We start from the raw sequence: 16,651 nt of genomic DNA, 5'->3' as shown, positions 1-16,651 counted from the left end.
TATTATCGTAACAATGCTAGCAATGAAAATCGAGACTACGTTATTCCTATCAAAACTGATAACTTCGCTCAGAAAAATAGTAATTTGGCAGAAATTTTCAAACTATTTTTAAACTATTATAGTGAGAACTCTCAGCTTTTTCTGAAAATCTTACACACTGCATCTTTCAATTTAACTCGTAAATTCCATGAGGAACTCAGCGGAGAAAGTGGATCTGAAGTCTACCTTTGAGAATACTAAAATTTCAAAAATGTTCTAGTTTATGTGTTATGACTTTTCAATTGTAAAACTAGTTGTAAAATTTAGTTCTATTTATTATGAGTCCATTAATAGGCGCACGAGCCAGCCACACCCTAACTTTTCGGAAATCAGATTTTTCGAGCAGACGGGTATAGTGAAAAACAATAATATATTTTTTTGAAAAATGAAATATTTTACCTTCTAATAAAGTGCCCGAAATCCGATGACTTTTACGTGCTAATAAAACACTACTTTTACTTTCGTTTAATTGAATACGGCGAATTTGTACTACATTGACTATGGATTAAAACATTTTGTCTGGAGTTACTTTGCTTTGCGTGGCATTTTTCGGGCATCGGTCATTATTTGTTTCATCAACTGCTCGGGAAGCGTGATGGATTAAATCTAAAGCATTGAAATCAGTGAAATAAACGTTGACTATAAACAGTGTTTTTCGCGCATCATATACATTTGTATTTCTGGTGTCCGGTGATTGCACCTTCAACAGCCTGATTGATTGATTTGTTGACTGGAATTCAGGTCGTCAAAGAGTGGGATTTCTATTGAAAAAAATTATAAATAAGGCAATATTGGATCACTTTGAAGTTGTTGTACTCCGGGCTTTGTTATACTCATTATTTGTTTCGTCAATGTGTCAGGAAGTAAAATTTCTGGTGTCCGATGAAAGTTAAATTTCTGGTGTTCGATGAATGCAACTACACTAGTCTGATTGATTGGGATTCAGGTCAGCAACTTAAGTAAAGCTATATTGGACCAGTCAGTACTCATGGGCTGGAATAGCCCTTGGGACCATCTCTAAGTTCCAAAATTTTCTCGTGATCACTTGCGACCGGCTTCGTAGGCCGAGACTTCTTGGATTCTAAACGAGAGTGTTTTCGTCATTTCAATTTCGGCACTCTCCTACAAAATCCAGGTGGGTATAAGGTGGGATTTCGGCTGCAAGACAACACAAACAAGGCCCTAATGGGATACCTGTCAAGTTGTTATACTCACGGCCTGGAATAGTATGAAAACGCATTTGCGGTATATTTTATTTTTGTACCCCCCCCCCCCTCACACACACACACAAACCTAACATTCATCAGACCCGTGTGCCCACCAGTCTATTGCTTACGGCAGTAGAAAGTTGGCGTAGCGGACTGAAGAGATGACGCTATTCACAATTTAAGCTCCACTCAGTACTAATAACGAGTTACTTAACCTTCATGTTTGCTCACTGAAGAGCCCGTTAGCGATTTTTTTTATTTGTCATGGCGTGATAATATGACAAGACGTAAGACGTACTAACCGACCTTTACCAGGTCCGAGTGGACTCTACAGTGTTTAATGTGTACCACGTGGCTCCACATTTGTAAATCTCGCACCCCCTGCCCATGTCATGTCGCCATGGAGCCTTGAGGGCTAGTCAAGCCGCCTAGTGGAGCTGTTAGTAGCCAGTAAAACACCTCACCACTCACCCGACTACATCAAATCATTTCTCTATCTTGTTAGTTAATTGACTCGAGTCCTGTCTCGCCTCCCCGTCTCTATATCTCCTTTCAACATATCCACAGTTTACCATACCCACACTCTCATTCAATCTGTCGTTCTACACAATGCTTTTACACAGTTTATTTCTACACAAGTAGATTACTATATTATACTGGTAATAATTTAGAAAGGGGATTCGACCAATGCAGTGGTTGCTAAAAAAAAACAACCTGTGGTACCGAATATTATAACACAAACGACAGCTGTTAATGGAAACTAAACGTTCCTTTAAGAATAGTCAATTTGAAGAATTACTCCCAGACCAGGTGTAACAATGTAAGGAGACTAATTAATTAGACAATCAGGGGACTAAACGTCTCTGTAATAACAGGTAAGTTTTGAGTTTATAATTTTGAAATGATTATGAATGATTATGATCCATATTATTACAGAATATTGGACTTTCTATTCTCAATACAGCATTTTGAAATTCACGATAATACCCAGGCCAATATTAATTCATCTTTAAAACCCTTAATTTTATCTTTGATAGACAATTTTACCCCCATATAATTTGTACACGTATGTTTTTCTGGTGGGCAGGAGTGGCTTACAATATTTATATAAGGCTTTTTTAAAAAAAAAAATTGCATTACGTTTATCAGAAATCTATTTTTATTGTACAAGGAAGTGTCATCTTTCATGAATATATGTTATCTTTCTATTAATATTTTTGATTACTCCATCTTGACAATATCTTTCCACTATGAAGTTATTGGATTTTCCATGATTGGTGATTTTTTATTATTCCTGAAAGTTATTTAACTAGTGTTGTTCTATAATTGAATTATTTGATTAGCCAATGATGTTATTCGATTATTCTATGAAGCTATTCGATTATTCCACAATGCTGTCGTGTGATAATCACATAAAGTTATTTGATTATCATGTGAAGTTATTTGATTATTCCTTTGGTTATTTGATTATTCCATGATGTTATTTGATTATACCACAAAGTTATTCGATTATTCCATTATTTCATAATGAAAGTAATTACACTTTATAGCAGATTTCCTGGTAGGCCTACGTAGGTTTAGCAATTGTTTTTTTATATTATATTATATTATTTGATATTCATATTCTATCAATAATATAATATGGTATTCAGAAAATTAGATACACCCGTCTTGAGGATAGATTAATCTGTAATGAGCATCGAATATGAAAATGCATCAGGATATAAGATTAATAAAAGTCACTTGTTAATTCTCTGGCCACTTCTCGTTTAGATAACTTTATCTCACTTTTAGTTGGTTTACGTTTAAAGCCTATAGATAAATTACAGAAAGTACAGAATACTGCAGCTAGACTTGTTACTTTAACTAAGAAATGTGACTACATAACTCCTGTTTTATATAATTTACACTGGTTACCTGTTAAATGTCGAACTGATTTTACTACTTACTTTTAAATGTTTAAATCTTTTAGAGCTTTATACACCTGGTCGAACATTAGGTACATCAGATAAATTCATTTTAAAGTCAAAACTGTTCAACTAGTCTCTTATGGTCAGCGCTCTTTTTAGTTTCAAGCCTGTTTTATGGAATAATCTACCATTTAGTTTAAGATGTTGCACATCTCTATATTCTTTTAAAAAAACAACTTACACAATTATTAAAACAAGGTTTTAACTAACATGTCCATAATCTTGGGGGGGCGGGGGTGTTTATGTTTTTTTTTATGATTACATTGTCACTTTGTAAAATGCCCCTGAACACGTTATATGCCGTAGTAATAATAATAATTTTTTTTTAGACACATCAGATTTTTTTTAATATAAAAAGTATCGATTAGTCTATATTATGATTTAGATTAGAACGAAAATATAGAGTTAAATAATCATTTGACATCGACATAAGCAGATATAAACATACAACATACAAGCGTAAAATATGTTGGTTCAAAATCAATCTTTCATTGCATTTAATTACCCTAAAGTCACCCATTTACAACTGGGCAGTCCGAAACTGTCATATTCAAAAAGACAAGTTTGAGATTTACGATTTGTGACATAATAATTATGTCTCGAACAGCAAACCATTTTTTCTGACGTACATGTGGAGGTCTAATTAAATGTTTTTTAAGGAGCATAAACTCTGGTGTATCATATCGAGACATGTCTGGCCGGTGCCACATGCCCGAATTATAAATGTTGTCTTGGTCATATTCAGTTTATTAGTGTAATATTGAGACTGACACTGTCCCCTTTTTCTGTGCATTGAGTTGAGCACTGTCAGTTATATCGAGAATGTTAATCATTAATAGACTAGGGTAATGTTTATTTAGGTACTATCGAGTTAAATGTAAAGAGATATATAATGCTAGTTTAATGATTAATTTGACTCATGAGCTCTCGTCCGTCAGTCTGGCTCGAAATCTAAACACATAAAAGAAAAACAAGATCTCGTCTGAAACAGACTATTAGATTCTTACCCTAATTATAGCAGTTAATTTATCTTTATTTACATTTGATTCTACCTCGGACTAATAAAATGAAAACAGTTTTATCAGAGATAAAATTCTTTACCTGGTGCGTTATAAAACTCGTGATATTATACATTATACACCAAATAACGTGTAGGGCCTGGTTTAATGGATCTGGCTATCCCTGAAAAATGGATCAGTCCTGATACCTGAGCCTGCTAACTCTACTGTTTATACAGTCTGAGCTATTTTGCCCCATTTCAGCTAAAAGTGAAGGGTTATCCCGATATGGTGTTTACATGAAAAGGTCAGTCCTTGTAAGAAAACCGGGCTAACCCGTTTAACCGTCTTGAACTGTGTTTATATAAAATGCGAACTGGCTCTTCTAACCGGGCTTCCTGGTTTACAGACCAGGTAGCCCGATTGGAAGGGTCAGTTTGCTTCCCTTATAAATACTATTCACTGAATTATCCGCCCTTGCCGTAAGAGGCAAGTGTCCCAACTATTGTTCTGAAACACTTGAGTCGTTTGTCAGTTGCACGATCTGTTAAAATGTCGCGAACAACGTGGAGCGGGAAAGTAAAGTCTTTGCAAATAAATTTCTGAAGGCGTTTAGAGGAAATGGTTCACCATCAAGAAATTGACCAATATTGTACCTGCAGAAAATATCGAAACATTGAGTGTAGTAGATCGAAAACGGTTTCGACCGACATAAACTTTGAGGATGAAGAGGCCAGAGAAATGAATGTACCTTCACATTGACGTACATGGGAAGCGTAATGCCACCAGTGAGCGGATTTGGTGTTATGTTGTAATTACCGTTAAAGTCTACAATATAATACAAATTAGATTACAAATTCGTGTCGTTTATTTTACACACCGTGTTAATCTAATCAGTGCTTTGATCAGTATTATGCTCTGTAAGGAGGAGTAACATTTATATTGTGGAAAATCACTACTTATTTGCACCCCCTTATGGTATCTCTATGACAGGTTATCCCTGTCACACGATTACATGATATATGCTGGGTCACGTGACCTGTTACTATGGTAAGCGGGATTTTGGTGGAGTGAAATATCGTATCTAGTCAGCTTGCTGGTTTAAGAACAGACCCCCCCCCCTCCCCCGCTCCCCCGCTCCCCGGCGTGTGTTTGGATAACAACTCATGCCACACGTGATGGAGATGCCTAGATTCGTATTCCGAAAGCAGGGCTTATGTGGACCTTACAACTGAGAGAAACTGGCGTCAACTCGTTTTCATGGAAATAACATAACATGATAAGAGACATTTGTCACGTGATTTTATAAATAGGTAAAATGGAAGCGAACGAAGGCAACAACTTTTCAAATGTCGATGATGCCGACAATAATGTATAGTAATAGAACTATGGAAAAACCAACCATGCCTTTGGGGGACTTCTTCTAAGGTATTCGCCATTTTGTTGACCACATGATGAATAAATTAACAATCACGTGTTAAGTGTAATCACTATCAGGTCCGAGTCGACATGGGCTCTCCGAATTCTGATGCTCCCAGTTGCTCTCGGTTGCCCTCAGTTGCTAACATGATCGACATATCGAAAGCAGTTGATCCCAGTTACAAAGTCGACATAGGCCCCGCTTAAGACTTTAAAATGTGTTTTTGAGGAATCATTTAATGAGATAGAATGACTATCATTCTGCCATTTTCTGGGCTCCTACCACAGACAATTAGAGAAATTTCAAGCTTGGGCTCAAGTGCACAGAATGCGGGGGTGATCAGATTGGTCAAGCAATGTTCTTATGTTTAAAGATACATTATGTGAGATTAGTTAAAGAGCTGGCAGTTCTCACTATAATAGTTAATAGCTAGATAATTTAAAGGCAATTTGCTGAAAATTCCAGTCAAATTAATCCACTATGAACCGAGATTTTAGCAATTGAATATTGGGGCTAGCCTCGATCATCAATACTAAAGTCGGTAGGATAAAAAACATAGTCTCGATTATCCATTTTTTGATTTAATTATGAATGGAACGTAATCCAATAAACATCGCAGGCTAGCGATGCCATCGAGAGTTGATTATGGTATTATGGTCTAGATATTTTAATTAATGTCTAATTAATAATTTAGATAACATTTCAGGCCTAATAGTGGGGCGGTTAAGCAAAAAATCGTGCACTTTGGGTTAAAAGCATGAAACTTGGCACATAGATTTCATCAACCCTGCTGATTATTTTAGGATGTGGATCCACCTCAGCAGCTCACCCTGGTGGTCGTTACGGCCATCTTTTCCAAAATGGCCGCCGATTCATTGATATACATATAACAAGGGGTGTCACAATAAGACATTTTTTTACAAATCATTTCAGGCCAGCAATTTCCAGAGGCAAAATTGCTAGCTGAACACGATTTTTGAAAAAAGATTTATCTATGACGTTATTTTCGTTTGGGGTTTGCCTGATTTCAAAAATGGCCGCCAAAATTTGAAGAAAAATGAATTTCCAGATAGGATGGGTGATTATCACGCAATGTATGCCTTGTAATATATCAAATATATGGTTTTTGTTGTAATTGAACTGAAAAATAACCTCTAAAACTAGTTTCGCCAAATCCAAGATGGCGGAAATTCAAAATGGCGGCCAAAATATACCCAAAATGGCGGATTGATCAGATTAAAGTCATTTCACTGTTTGATTTGGTTTGTAATATATAATTTAAAGGGTTTACATTGTCACTGAACTTAAAATTAATCTAAATAAAAAAATAGTTTCCAAAATCCAAGATGGCGGAAATTCAAAATGGCAACCAACATTTATCTAAAATGGCCGATTTGTCGGATAAAAGTCATTTCACCCTTTGATATGGTTTGTAATATGTAATATAAAGAGTTTTCAAAGTCATTGAACTTAAAATCAAACTAAAATAAAAAAGAGTTTCCAAAATCTAAGATGGCGGAAATTCAAAATGGCGGCCAGAATTTGCCAATAATGATCAAATTTTAGGATAATCGTGAATTATCTGTTTGATATGCCTTGTAATATGTCCTCTATTAAGTTTTCAGAGTCAGTGAATTTGATAATTGTAGATGATTGTTTCAGAAAAAAGGGGCAATCATCAATCTTTCTATTGGATTGGTTTATAATAGCAAAGTGTAATAGTTTTTCGAGGGCAACTGAAATTGACTGGACTCAGGAATCTACCCGTCAGTCAATTAACCATGTGCAGAACTTACCAGTCAGCTAATTAGAATTTCAAAGAATTTAACCTTAAGACACAATAAATGTAGTTTAATTGTTTTATGCATTAAAACAAATGATGCTAATGATAATGTTAAGAATTGACACATTCTTTGGATAAAATATCTGGTTATTCCGACCCTCCATCCCCACCCCATAACAATACAACGGGGCCAACTGAGGCATTTTAATTTCATCTCCTTTGTCTTTGCACCATTTTACCGGAGTGAGAATCATTTATGGTATTTGCAGTTGTAAAGAATTTAAGTTCTCCTCTTCGTTCAGAAATGGTAATGTGATCCGTTTTTGCATCGGAAGACTCTGTGTCCAGTAACTTTTGTGGTAGAGTCTAGATGTGGTATCCACAGGTAATTTTCTTCAGTGACGTATTTCACAACAAGTTCTACATGTAAGAATAACACATTAGAAAAGACGAAATCGTGGGGGATGTCTTTTGGGATACCTATACTAGTCGTAAATGCATTTCAAATTATTTTCGTGATGATTATTTTTAAACTTAGAACTTATTGTGTGCAATACATTAGAGACGAAAATGATCTGTGGATAGTGGATACCATATTTAGACTATACCACAAACGGTTTCCGGCCATAAGTATTCTGAACCATTGAAAAGTGTAAAATGAATCATCAAAGTCCGGCAACCTTTGTCGTATAGTCTAAATATGGTATCCATTTTCGTCTGTAATGTATCGCACACCAAGTTCTAAGTTTAAATATAATCATCACAAAAATAATTTGAAATGCATAGTATAGGTATCCCAAAAAAAGTCACCCCCACGATTTCCTCTTTTCTAATGTGTTGTTCTACATGTAGAACTTGTTGTGAAATACGTCACTGACGAAAATTACCTGTGGATACCACATCTAGACTCTACCACAAAAGTTACTGCCCTCAAAAAGCTATTACACTTTGCTATTATAAACCAATCCAATAGAAAGATTGACGATTGTCTCTTTTTTCTGAAACAATCATCTACAATTATCGAATTCAGTGACTCTGAAAACTTAATAGAGGACATATTACAAGCCATATCAAACAGAAAATTGACGATTATCCTAAAATTTGATCATTATTGGCAAATTCTGGCCGCCATTTTGAATTTCCGCCATCTTAGATTTTGGAAACTCTTTTTTTATTTTAGTTTGATTTTAAGTTCAATGACTTTGAAAACTCTTTATATTACAAATTACGAACCATATCAAAGAGTGAAATCACTTTTATCCGACAAATCGGCCATTTTAGATAAATGTTGGTTGCCATTTTGAATTTCCGCCATCTTGGATTTTGGAAACTATTTTTTTATTTAGATTAATTTTAAGTTCAGTGACAATGTAAACCCTTTAAATTATATATTACAAACCAAATCAAACAGTGAAATGATTTTAATCTGATCAATCCACCATTTTGGGTATATTTTGGCCGCCATTTTGAATTTCCGCCATCTTGGATTTGGGGAAACTAGTTTTAGAGATTATTTTTCAGTTCAATTACAACAAAAACCTTATATTTGATATATTACAAGGCATACATTGCGTGATAATCACCCATCCTATCTGGAAATTCATTTTTCTTCAAATTTTGGCGGCCATTTTTGAAATCAGGCAAACCCCAAACGAAAATGACGTCATAGATAAATCTTTTTTCAAAAATCGTGTTCAGCTAGCAATTTTGCATCTGGAAATTGCTGGCCTGAAATGATTTATAAAAAAATGTCTTATTGTCACACCGCTTGTTATATGTATATCAATGAATAGGCGGCCATTTTGGAAAAGATGGCCGTAACGACCACCAGGGGGAGCTGCTGAGGTGGATCCACATCCCAAAATAATCAGTAGGGTTGATGCCATCTATATGCCAAGTTTCATGCTTTTAACCCAAAATGCACGATTCTAACAAAGATTCTTCCTTAACAGATTTGAGAACTATTTTCCTACACGTCAGCCAACTTGGTTATTAGAAACTAGATTAGTGATATAGAGAGCATGTGCAGTCGCCTAAATACAACTGATAACGAAACAATTTGTGTAGGCCAATATTTACGTGGTTTGTTACCAAAGACTCGCCACCCAGTATTGCAACAGGTACCTGAAAATTTCGACCAAGTTGTTCATGTTTCAAGAGTGGTTCATCAGTCACTTGAACCGACAATCCATGGTGTTGTCCGTAATTATCATCACAATCAATGTTATCCAAATCAGAAATATCGCCCGAATCTTGGTGGAAGTCTTCAAGACGTACGTCAAGTTAATCAGTCTAAGCCATCTACTGTAAATAAAAGGCCTATTACACGTAGAAAATGTGGAGGTATAAATAACATTGCGAAATATTGTATGGCTTCTGCATGGAATCAGGAAAACCAGTAGCTTCCGACAACGAGTCTCCTATTGTTGGAACCAGTTTAAGCACTGCAAAATTCTTGTGTTGGATGTCAACACAAGTACTTGTGTGAAAATTATTCTACATGAACTTGTGTTGTTTTGCATTACATTAACACAAACTTATGTTCTTTTTCATGAATTAACACAAACTTATGTATAATTAACACAAGTAAAGTGTACCGTCAACAAATATTTTGTGTATTTAAAAATTGAACTTCATACAAAGTCTTAGTTCGGGGGTCCACAAGTTCTAGCTGTGTTTGTATCAGGCTTTTACCATGTGTACTAAATAATGTTCTCCGTTTGTTGTTTATGTCTTTTATTATGGATTAATGTGTTGTGATTGTTGTAATTTTATATTACTTGTACTTATGTAAAGCGACCGATAGCAGCTCGCTGAGTTGGATTGCTGGCGCTATATAAATCAATTATTATTAGGCTTTCAGACTTTTGTCTGAAAAACTATTGTTTTTACTAATATTATTATTATTAGGCTTGCAGACTTTTGTCTGAAAGACTATTGTTTTTACTAAAATTATTATTAGTATTATTATTATTATTATTATTATTAGGCTTTCAGACTTATATGAAAGCTTATTGTTTCTGTTAAGATTATTAAGCTTTCAGACTTTCGTCTGAAAGCCTATTGAGATTACTAAAATTATTATTATTATTATTTACCGCGGGGGCCTATTTCTCTATGATCGAAAACAGATATCGATCTGGGGTTCAATTGTCTATCGGGAAACCATGTGGGCAAAAATGTGAATATTTTTTGTCTCAGTAATTTTACTTGGCCGCCATTGGCTAATTCAGTTTTTCAGTCCTAGATTAATTATTTTTTGCTCGATTTGTATAAAACAAAGTTCATATACTCCGTTGTCTCAATTGTCATTTTTTTTTGTTACCGATAAAGATATCTGTCGGCACCGGAAGTGGCTTAATTTTACCAAAAACTACAATTTTGATAGTTAGGTACCATTTTTCGAAAGCAAATATTATTTTTTTTAAAAAACTGATATAACTAAAAGAGTGTGCCCTTTAAAGGCGCACAAAATGTTGGGATCGGTTTTTTTAATTTGGATTTCATTTTCGAGCAAATTCGATTAAGAGGTGAAAAAAGGTGTAAAATTGACCTATTTACAACCCATTCAGGCTTTTAAGATTTTAAAATATTTCTACGTAACTTTTATAAACTTGTAGCTATAATCCATACGAAGAAAATGTATGTTAAAATTAGTTTGTAATATAAGCAGTTACCTAGAAATGGGCAATTTTGCATAAGTCACTGTTTTCGTTCTTTTGCCTGTAAAATAGTCAATTATTATTGGATTTTCACAAAAGTGACACCATTTGATTCAAAAAGCAAGTATGCATCATGTCAAATTGATTACAATTTAAAATTGATAACGGAAGTGACGCCATTTTGTCAAAAAAATGCATTTTTATACGTCCACATTCATAATGTGGACGTATATTGCCGTCGCCCCTGTGTGTGTGTGTGTGTGTGTGTGTGTGTGTATGGGTGTGTGTGGGTGTGTGTGGGTGTGTGTGTGTGACTGTGTGTCGCCTACAGGCCACAATTCTTAAGTGATAATCTTGAAACTTTACATACTTATTCCTTATACCCTAAGGATGATCCCTATTGTTTTTGGTGCATGCCGGACCCCCAGGGGCAGAGCCACGCCCAATTTTTGTATTTCTTTGTTTGTCATCTACAGGCCGCATTTCTTAACTTATCATATTGAAACTTTGCATACTTATTCTTTGTACCCTAAGGAACATCCCTATCGTTTGGAGTGCATGCCCGACCCCCAGGGGCAGAGCCACGCCCATTTCTTGTATTTGTTTGTTTGTCGTCTACAGGCCGCATTTCTTAACGCGTCATCTCAAAACTTTTTGTATCTGTGTGTCGCCTACAGGCCACAATTCTTACTTAAGTTATCATCTTCAAACATTACATACGTATTCTTTATACCCTAAGGATGATCCCTATTGCTTTTGGTGCATGCCCGACCCCAAGGGGCAGAGCCACGCCCATTTTTTGTATTTCTTTGTTTGCCATCTAAAGGCCGCATTTCTTAACGTATCATATTGAAACTTTGCATACTTATTCTTTGTACCCTAAGGAACATCCCTATCATTTGGGGTGCATGCCCAACCCCCAGGAACAGAGCCACGCCCATTTTCTTTTTGTGTGTCTGTGTGCCGCCTTCAGGCCACAATTCTTAAGTTATCATCTTGAATCTTTACATACTTAATCCTTATACCTTAAGGATGATCCTTATTGTTTTTGGTGCATGCCCGATCCCCAGGGGCAGAGCCACGCCCATTTCTTGTATTTGTTTGTTTGTCGTCTACAGGCCGCATTTCTTAACGCGTCATCTCAAAACTTTGCATACTTATTCTTTGTACCCTAAGGAACATCTCTATCGTTTGGGGTGCCTGCCCAACCCCCAGTGGCAGAGCCACGCCCATTTTCTTTTTGTGTGTCGCCTACAGGCCACAATTCTTAATCGATCGTCTTGAAAAAATTTCACATGAATTCCTTATACCCTCAGGATGATCCCTATTGTATTTGGTGCATGCCCGACCCCCAGTAGCAGAGCCACGCCCATTTCTTGTATTCATTGTATGTCATCTACAGACCGCATTTCGTAATGTATCACCTTGAAACTTTGCATACTTACTCCTTCTATCCCAAGGAACATCCCTATTGTTTGTGGTGAATGCCCAGCCCCCAGGGACAGAGCCACACCCATTTTCTTTTTGTGTGTCTGTATGTCACTTATAGCATGCAATGCTTAATCGATCATCTTGAAAACTTTTTTTTAAACTTCTACGTTATACCCTTAGGCTGACCTCTATTTTTTTGGTGATTGCCCAACCCCCAGGGGCAGAGCCACACCCATTTTTTCTTTGTGTCTCTGGGAATTGCCTACAAGACACGATTCTTAATGGATTGTCTTTCAACTTGGGATATGTTTTCCTTATACCCTAAGGACGACAACTGCATGTCACGACCCCCAGGGGCAGAGCCACGCCCAATTTTTATTTTTGTCGTTTACATGCCGGAATTCTGAATGGATCAACTTGGAATTTGGCATATGTATTCCTTATAGCCTAAAGGCATCAACTATTGATTTTGGTGAATGCCCTGACGCCCAGGGGCAGAGCAACGCCAAATGTTTGCCTTTAACGCCCAAAGGCCACAATTCTGAATGGATTATCTTGGAACTTGGTATACTTATTCCTTATACCCTAAGGACGGCAACTATTGATGTTGCCATTTCAATAACAGGATGGTACCTATTTATATTGTTTCCATATCCAACACCCATGGGCACAGCCACGCCCAGTTTTTGTATTTATTGTCTACAGGCTGCAATTCTGAATGGATCATCTTGGAATTTTGCATATTTATTCCTTATGAAGACAGTTACTATATATTTTGATACTTGCCCCGACCCCCTGGGGCAGTGTCACACCCACTTTATTGTTAGTATTTTGTCTGTAAATTTGGCAAAACAAACCCGACGCCTAGCCTTCTTTGCCTCTGATCATATTACAGCCATTTCATATTTCATTCTCTTCATTTTAAAAAGTACCATATCAATCAAAGCTGGAATGTGGACGTATATTAAAATCAATATTTTTTTTTCAACCAAGAATTATTTAATATGTATTAATAATTTTAACTTTTGGTTTACATTCACATATTAATAAAATTCATAAGGTCATATAGATTTCACAAAATTGTTTCTAACTTGTTCAGTTGCGCAGAAATAGGCGATTTTCAACAGGTCACTTTTCAAGGTTTTTCGTCCATAAAAGTGTCAATTATTATTCGATTTTCATAAAATTTTCACTGTGTGATACCTAATGCCATTTACAATTTCATACAAGTAATTTAAGATTTTCATTATCACCGGACGTAACGTCATTTTAGCAAAAACTGTATTTTTAGCCTTCAAAACAGATATTTTATTCAAATGAGTCTGATTTGTAATGTTTTTAAGATTATGATATTTAATTCCAATCAACAAATAGATTGAACCCATACGATCATACAGATAACAGAAAATGGTTTCTAACTTGTACGGTTGCAGAGAAATAGACGGTTTTCTACAAGTCACTTTTCAAGGTTTTTGGTCTATAAAAGTGGCAATTATTATTCGATTTACATAAAATTTTCACCATGTGATGCCTTATGCCATTTCTGATTTCATAAAACTAATTGAATAAAATGAATTGATATTGCTGGATTTGGTTGATTCGGCGTCCATTTTATTTGATGTGTGCAATGCTTATGTGGAAACCTGTTTAATGGTTTCATTGGTACCGGAAGTGACATATGTTTAGGGTAACGTGGCACCGATGAAACCGTAGTCATAAAAATAGTCGATATTAAAAAAAACCCAGTAAAAATCGGTGCTATAGCAAAAATCGTGATTTCACCGTCGGGTGTGACCGGATCAAAACACCGAAAGTATCGTTTGGTAGCTCGATGAATGGGCTATTGTATGACACACTTCCTGTCTGATTCCTGAAAGCCGGTTCAGTGCTGCTTGCAGGTCTAGTTATTATTATTTTTTTTATGTGTGTATTTTCCACAAATCCTATTTCTCAGAATCTAACCATAGGATCTTTCTGAAACTTTGACCTACCCCCCCCCCCCAAAAGTGGGGTGCGAACGTGGAATAGATATATTTTGAAAACGTTTTACGCATTCGAAATCACCAAATTTTACGAACAAATGCATTTGACCTACATTGCTGTAACTTTGTGACTATTTGACCTTTTTTGGGGGGCACCTTGAAACATTTACTTTAAATGTTCAATTTTGGATTTTTCAATTTCGAATATTCGTCCGGCTTCTATCGTTCGAAAGTTGAAAACACGTTGTTTATTAGACAATTTTTGTTATTTTTCAAAATTTTCAAATTTGACCTACATTTTTGGATACCTGAAGTCCTTCCGATTCCATTAATATAAGTTAAATCCAGAGTTATCGCCCTTTATTTTTCAATTTTTTTCGAATTTTCTGCACATTTTCCAACCCTGATTTTTTTTTAAAGCATCAATCGATCTTTCTGAAACTCCAGTATCGTAAAGCCATATAGTCAGACCGTTGGATAAAGCAATTTCAACAACGATCCGTTAACCGGAAGTAGTCGAAATAATGCCCGATATTTTGATAAAAACACAAAAATGGGTGCTTTTGGGAAAAACGGGATTTCTCCGTCCAGTTTCAACGGATTAAATAAATTAATGTATCGTTGGGTGGCACGATGATTGGGCTGTCGTATGATACACAATTCATACGGATACTATGACCAGACAGTAAAATATGGCACGCTGAACATCAAGTATTTTCTGATTTGGAGCGTTTTTGGACGCCCTTATCTCAACAACTTAACCTACAAATTATTTTTAACTTTCTCTACCGAGAGTCCGTTCGATAGTCTTGTACATGAAGCCATTCAATACGACTTTGAAATGTCTGAAATAGGATAAAAAAGGGACTGAAAATCTAAAAAAAGTTGAAAAATCGTGAAATTTTGGAAAATGCTCTATTATTTTATTATGTAAACAGATTTTTACAAAAAGGTTACACAATCAGATAGCTGACCTTATTTAGATTCTAACGATGTATAATATGTATTGAATTATTGAAATTTAATTTTCGATATCTTGACATTTTTGAATTTTTTGCACTTTTGAACATAGGATTTCTCAGGGGCATTTGATGTGATCAGATAATGTAATATGTCATTACAGAGCCCTGCGGCTTTTTAATTGTCCAAACCTTTTATTAAAACTATCCCGACAATAATCTCCTTAACGGAAGTATTTAAAACATGAAAAAAAAGGTTTAAAAAATAGCGCTCTTGCGAAAACTTGATTTCTCCATCAGATCTTAGCGAACCAAAAGAACTAAAGTGTCGCTGAATAGTCCCATGAATGGACGACCATATGACATCTGAATGATACGATTTAGATGGCTAGAAAATAAATTATGGTACCCCGATAATCTAGTATTTTCCGTTTTGGAGCATTTTGAGACACCATTTTCTCGAACACGACAACTACGATTTTTCTTAAACTTTTTTCACTCATAGTCCTATCGGTGGACTATGGCGTGAGTCCAAAAATAAAAGCTTTGAAATAACAAAAGTGGTCCAAAAAGAGCCTCAATCTTGGAACAAAGTTGAAAAATCCTTAAATTACTGAAAATGCACTTCTATTTTTCTCTGTTTTGAAAACAGCTGAATGGATTTTTCCGAAAGTTCTGGTACAGGAAGTGAAGTATCCAAACAACTTGTTAAAAGTATCCCTACAATGATCCAAAAGCCGGAAGTAGTCGAAAAAATATCAGATATTTTGAAAAAAAAGGTAAAACTTAAAAAAATGGTTATCTTGCGAAAAAAGTGATTGAAACGCCAGATTTCACCCAATAAAAAAACCCGAAAATGCCATTCGATAGCTCGAATAATGGACGATGTTAGGTCATCCAAATGATACAAATTCGATGCTAAAGGTGATAGATTATTGTACGCTGAAAATGTAGTATTTTCCTTTTTGAGGCCTATTCAGACGCTTTTATCCCGAAAATTACTCTAATTTAGTATGTAAGTAGATCTTACCGATGCGACTTGAAAGATGTTATTAGAAATTTTCCAAATTATCTCTCCTTGATTTATTTTCTAACTGATCTCCGCTTGGGGAAATGAGGGATCAAACGCACCTTTAACAGTTCCCGTGATTGCAAAGACTTGAAATTTTGAGGGCATGGTCGGGGGGGGGGGGGACTAG

At 35.6% G+C, this 16,651-nt stretch overlaps 1 protein-coding gene across 5 annotated transcripts in view; it reads left to right on the top strand.

The window, feature by feature from the left end:
* Positions 1 to 1,723: 1,723 nt before the first annotated feature.
* LOC126830378 (chordin-like protein 2) overlaps positions 1,724 to 16,651 on the top strand; it is a 424,750-nt gene continuing 409,822 nt past the window's right edge. For 3 of the 5 annotated variants that reach the window (XM_050560785.2, XM_050560779.2, XM_050560765.2), the window contains exon 1: positions 1,726 to 2,122. The gene's annotated coding sequence lies outside the window, so the exon portion shown is untranslated. Of the gene's footprint in view, positions 2,123 to 16,651 lie in introns of all 5 variants that reach the window. The other 2 variants (XM_050560772.2, XM_050560793.2) reach the window with 2 other exon arrangements.

This window comes from Patella vulgata, chromosome 1 (genome assembly GCF_932274485.2).
Source record: "Patella vulgata chromosome 1, xgPatVulg1.2, whole genome shotgun sequence".
Classification (NCBI taxonomy): domain Eukaryota; kingdom Metazoa; phylum Mollusca; class Gastropoda; family Patellidae; genus Patella; species Patella vulgata.
The sequence above is the reverse complement of the archived record's forward strand: the minus strand, read 5'-3'. Positions and strand labels throughout refer to the sequence as shown.